Raw genomic sequence first — 6,194 nt, 5'->3', positions numbered from 1 at the left:
GTGGCGAGAGAAATGCTCATTTTGCCACATAGATTCGTTAAAATCTCCCACCATAAACCAAGCTCCTACACTAAGAGGTTTTAACCGTCTCAAGAGATCCCACATAACGTACCTTTGGCTCGCCTTAGGCTCACCGTAAATGAAAGTGCACCTCCACTTTGTTCCATCTCCCTTGCCGACATACATATCAATAAAATGATCCCCATATTTGTTCAGCTCACAATAGTAGGCCTCATCCCAAAACACAGCTAGTCCTCCACCTTTACCATGGCCAGAAACAGTAAACACATTATTCATACCCAACCTGTAGTGCAAACTCTCAACATTCAGATAAAAAGATAACATTGGGTCTGTGCGTCTTAGAGAGGCACACCAACTCTTGAACTGTATGTGGCTGACCCAAGCCTTGACAGTTCCAACTCAACATTTCCATGGCTCCTGACGGGCGTCATCTGCGCCCGTCAGGTCACCGGTAGCCCCAAGGCCGGTAGCTTCCTTTGTTGCATACCCATCCTCCTTTTCCTCAGCCACTGATTCCCCCTCCTATCCCAAGCCTCCTCCTCTCTTCCCTCCCTCTCCTCAGTTACATGAACAATAGACCCATCTACACCAACTACAGCCTCAACCCTCTCAGTATAGACTCTTTTACAAGAAACATTTCTATCATTTGCACTCTTATACTCTAAGCTCTCAGAACTAGTGCTATCCATACTAAACACTAAATTTTGATCATCAGGAAGACTCCTTTTGCTACCAGCCGTGCTCTCCAGGATGGCTACAAAGGCACCCTTACGACTGGACGTTTCGCTGCCACTATTTGGGGGGGGGGGGGAAGGGACACCAAACTTCACATGCTTGGCACACACGCCTTGAACGGCAGCGTGCTCCAGTTGCTCATCTCGGTACAAACTTTTCCATCAGCCCCGAATAGATTCAACAGCCTCCCCTTTAGCATGGGCGCTCATGTTGATGGAGCTAGCACCCACGCCATTAGTGCCCTACACCTCCGCCAGATCTCCATAGCTGACTATAGGAGCACCGTTAGTATCTTCCATGTGCCGCAACTCAGCAGCAGGAGCAGGGGTCTCGGGAGCACTCAAGATGATGGAGGGAGTCCCCCCCTTAACCCCTACAGCAACCTGATCTGGCCCGTCTTCCATGCCAGACACAATGTTCATCCAAGCATCATGGAGGGAGAAACCCCCGGCCGCCAGCGTTTTCTTCCCACAAGTCTGCACACCAACATAAGTGGGAACAAAGGCGCCGCGGCGACCGAGAGCTTCTGGACACCTGTGGTCACTGCCTTGATCATCCTCTCCGGGAGCTTGGACCTGTCCGCCGCCTCCGCATCTCCAGGGGCCCCCGACAGCCCTCCATAAGCGAGGAGAGGCCCGGTCGAAGCGCCCGAAGTGTGCAAATCCCTCGGATGTGCTGGAGCCTTGAGGTCGATATAGAAGTTCTTCTTCCGTAGCTCACTAGGGAGTCCACAGAGCTTAGCCATAGTGTGCCCCACGATGCCATAACACAAACAGAAATTAGGCAGCTTTTCATATTTAACTGAAAAGTAAATCCTTTTAGTGTCCCCTGCATTGGTTGTGTCGATGAACTTCCTCACTGGCTCGTCCACCTGATGCTCGACGCGGACGTGAATGTACTCGTTGACGATCTTCTTGTTCTTGTGTGACACCGCAATGACGGTGTCTAGCTTGTCGCCTAGAGTCCTTCCCATTTCCATGGTCTTGATCAGAACCGGCAACCCATGGATTTGCACCCAAATTTTGAAAGAATCCAGGGGAACATCCACGGGGTCACCACTTCCATGGATTTGCACCGCGAGCAGGACGGCATCATTTCTGTAGTGCCATGGTCCAGCTTGCAGCACATGATGTCGGTCTCCTTCCTCTAAGAAGGTGATGACGAATCGCCCATCTTTGCTTTTGACCCGCTGGGCCGCTGCCTCACCGCGCAGCCGCCAAGGCCCTTTCAGCTCGTTGACGATGGCCTGGGGGTCAGCCAGGTATGGTGAAAGTACCCGGCCAACCACCAGCTTGTCCGCCACCGCCAGCAAAGCCGCCTCCATGTCGATGACGATCGGCTTGTCATTGATCAGCTTGGCCTTGCTGTTCCTACGAAGGGTAGGGGGCTTCGTCGTCATGGCAGTGAAACCAATGGAGGTCTTCGGCGTAGCCAGAACCAGGCCACTCGGACCCCTACAGCGGCCTTGCCTTTCATCAAGGGAGGCGAGGCAGTGGTTGCCGTCGGCTCGCTGTTCACCTCAACATGGGAGGTTGGCGCCTCCTCCATTAGCTCGTCCTGACTGCTGCAAGACCCGGCCGCAGCAGCCTGAGCATCTTGGTTCTTCCCAGCCATAGCCGAAGGGGAGCCCTGGCCTGTCATGTTTCCCTGAAACAAACAAACAACAGAGCGACTGGAAGCAACGACTGAAGATTGCGACCCAAAATCGTGCCCCGCTCCCGTGAAATAAGCCTCACCCTCCTCAAATTTCGTCTCCAAATCAAAACTAGTAACTCCTGAATTCAATTTCGCACAAGAAACGACGCTATTTCCAAATCCCCCATTCACCAGGGTGTTGAACGCACTGGAAACTGCCCCTTCCTCTCCCCAATTACTCACCAGATCGGCCTCCGACGGAGAATCCGGCTTCAACAAATCCGGTGCGACCGCCTCAATTGTCGCCGTAGCTCTCCCTTCCTTCAATTGAGAATCTTCTCGATCTAAATTGAAGAAGCCTTGCATCCTCTGCCGAAGACGCCGTAGACAGCCTCTGGATCCCGCTCTCTCTGAAGGATCTCCCTTCCCCGCCTCCTAAAGATGCTCCACTTGTCGCCGATGTGTCCATCCACCCTCCGCCGCTCCTCGCGTCCTGACCCGACGAGCGCCAAGGCCGGCGCCACCGCCATTCCCGTCACGAGTGAATCGACATAGCAATCTGGCATAGATATAAACATAACACAATCCGATCCTGCATATATTATAAGAGAGAAACTTAAAACAGTCTGATCCAAAAGGTCACCACTTAACTACTAAGATAATATTAATACTAAGAGATTGGGGCCCTGGAATTTCACAACTTCCTCGCCGACACTTCCCCTTGAGGTCTCGGCAGCTATCCTTGGCGTAGGCATCGGTAGCTCCGGGTGTGTCCTCGTCCTCATCGTCAATGTCCAAAGCGGAGGAGGAGGAGGAGAGAACGAGATGACGATGCCCCCCATGGGCTGGGTGATTTGGTTTTGCTCCTCCCGGAGCCGATATGTGCGCCCCACCAATTCTGACTGTACTTCAGCCTGCACGAGTAGCCGGCGGCGCCACGAAGGAGCAGCTGCGGGCGGTGCCAGCTATCGCGTGGCCGGGGAAGAGGAGCTACCACCCCAGTTTAGCCGCGACTGATAGAGGCCAATGTGAAGCGCCGGCTCTTCCTCGTCGGGCGCTAACGAGCTATCGGACTCTTCTTCGAGCTTCTCCTAGTCCATGCCATCAGAGTCGCTATCGGCCATGGTGAGCGGCGATCAATTTGGGGGAGAGAGAAAGTGGGTGCAATGAAGAAGGAGCTGTGAGGTTGAGTGTGACTGAGTTTGACTAGGATTTTCTCATCGGATATTTGTGGGGACATGAGTGGGGGCAGTGCCAGCCATAGTGCGCCGAGCTGACGTGGAGAATGCGCCGGGGTGACATGGAGGACGGGCCGGTCGCGCCCGGGCATGCCGATATCCTCCCTAGATTTGGCTGGATATGAGGGGTCTAGGAAAACTCTGCCGTTTAGGCCCGACTTAAGGAGCCTAAGTGGATAATATGTGATTTTTGACCGGCATGTCGCCAGGTCGTTGGCCTGGGCATATAGGGAGGATTTGGGATGCCCGGCTGTAGATGATCTAAGCCACACTTATTTCTAGCGTAGTGAACTAGTAAGATGGATAATAAGAATGCCTTCAGTGGCATGTTTGGGTTTTCCTCATGGGGCTACTCACTGCAAGGGTGATGTAACCTTCCATATTGTTTACTTTATAACTCTTGCAAATAATCAATATATTTTACCACATGACACATGTGGTATATGCAATCCAAATAATTTAAAAAAATCTATATATTTGAAAACCATGAAATCACCTTTTTATTTTTGCTTCTTTTCAACCTTAACAAATTCGGTAGGCTCACAGGCCGAGAATCAATTCCTTTGAGTTTCATTCTTGTGAGCATGCTCCCTAAGAGGTTTCGTCAGCTTGCTTCTACCCACTACCCAGTGCCATCCTTTGCAATAATGTTAGTGTTGCACTCTCATCAAGATGAGAATTTAGGAATCTGGTCACGCATGAACTTACTCAACTTGCATGATACGTATTACATCAACCGGAGTTACTGGAACAACATTGCTGTGAAAACCAGCAGGTGATGTGTTTAATATGCCTCGCACTCACATCGTCCTGCACTAGTCAAACACATGTGAAGTGTCATTTCTCTCTTTTTCTCGCGAGTCAGGTACACGACTGGTCGAAGAGTACGAGAATAAACCGCCAACTCCAAACTACAACAGTAGTGTGTCCTTTATAAAGGGCATGTCATGCTTTGATAGATGGAGGATGGTTGGCGCATTAGCTAACCATTATCTCCAAATTAAAGTGGGTGTCTAGGTGTCTACTCCACCCGTCCTATAATATAAGATGTTATTATAACCGATATACTTATATTTCGTCGGATAAATGTTTTTCCGGTGCTTAGGATGCCACCGTCTTATATTCTGGAGCCCACCATCATATAAACTGGAGCACCATTGAAGCATTTTGTTTTGTCTGTATCTCAAATTATTCAATGAAGAAAACATGCAATGGCTTCATATTCCACACCCCAATGGAGCCCTTATGGACAGAGGAGATGACAGAGGCAAATGAGTTGTTTACCTCTTGTGGCTGAGTACCTACTTAAGATTTTCTTCAATGTTTAAGACCGACAATATGCGTGTGTACGTCAGCCTTAAAACCGACTTTTGGCTACAGTGGAGATGTTATTTAATTCATATGGCCTTTGCATTTAATAGATGTGGAGAAGAGATATGTTTTGAATGATGGTACTTCCTCTTTTCCTAAATATAAGTCTTTTTAGAGATTTCATTATAGACTACATACGGAGCAAAATGAGTGAATCTATACTCTAAAATGCATCTATATACATCCATATGTAGTTCATAGTAAAATCTCTACAAAGACCTATATTTAGAAAATGAGAGAGTATAATAATGCCCGAGAAAGGTTACTATATTATTGATTGCACAATTCTGGCGAGATGTGGCATCACTAGCAACACTATGACCTGTTTCATATTGTCGAGCTGTTAATAAGATGGTCGCTTCAAAAGGGAAAAGGAGGGTTCTAACAATTTCATGAGTTAGACGTGTTCTCTATTATTACCCTTGTTTCATCAATGCATAGAAAGGATGTTCCAAGTTCAGAATGGACATACCCCTCCAAAATGGAAGTTTGGAGCACTCTTCTAGAAGCGCAACCTAGCATGTAAAAAATCCATAGAAAATGAATATATCTTAATAAAAATAATAAAGCCTAAAAGCATGCAACAAAAATAATTAGACACTGACCTTGTGGTACTTCTTTGCAAAAGATAATGATCATAAATATAGCAATAGATAATTGAACCTACAAGCAGAGAGCTTCAAGAAACATAAGATGACACCATAGTGGAGCAGAATGTATAACTAGATCTACATGAGAAGTAATGGTTACACATGTGCAGCTTGAATTACCTTAGTTGTTCTGTTTGAATTTTTCTTGTTGCTTCATGGAAGAGTTCTAAAACACATTCCCAAATACATAATATATTGATTTATTTCACAGGTTTGCATGGCCTACTTTCTGCAGTGCAATCGCAGGAATATTCAGTTTTCACTATTATAATCTTAAAATTAAAACCTTGTGCGACAAAAATCTATTATGATGCATCCTTTGTAGACAAACATTTTCGATGAAATTTTATCAACATAGTTAGTTGCATTGTCATATTTATTTCTTCTGCAAGACATCTTGTTTAATATCAAGAATGTGTTTTTGTGTGGACAAGAGTTTGATTAATTAATCCTGCAAAGTTTATTATTCTGAGGAGCACCAATTAAATTGCTGCTATGTCCAATATTTTCGGAGTCCTCTTACACAAATATGATTTGTTTGGAG

The 6,194-nt window shown here is 47.2% G+C and overlaps 1 pseudogene; it reads right to left on the bottom strand.

Moving 5' to 3' along the window:
- Window positions 1-420: 420 nt before the first annotated feature.
- On the bottom strand, window positions 421-2,921 carry LOC147983131 (uncharacterized; annotated as a pseudogene).
- Between the last annotated feature and the right edge of the window lie 3,273 nt (window positions 2,922-6,194).

Source organism: Triticum urartu, chromosome 2A (genome assembly GCF_056163025.1).
Source record: "Triticum urartu cultivar PI428250 chromosome 2A, HENAU_Tu73, whole genome shotgun sequence".
NCBI lineage: Eukaryota > Viridiplantae > Streptophyta > Magnoliopsida > Poales > Poaceae > Triticum > Triticum urartu.
The sequence above is the reverse complement of the archived record's forward strand: the minus strand, read 5'-3'. Positions and strand labels throughout refer to the sequence as shown.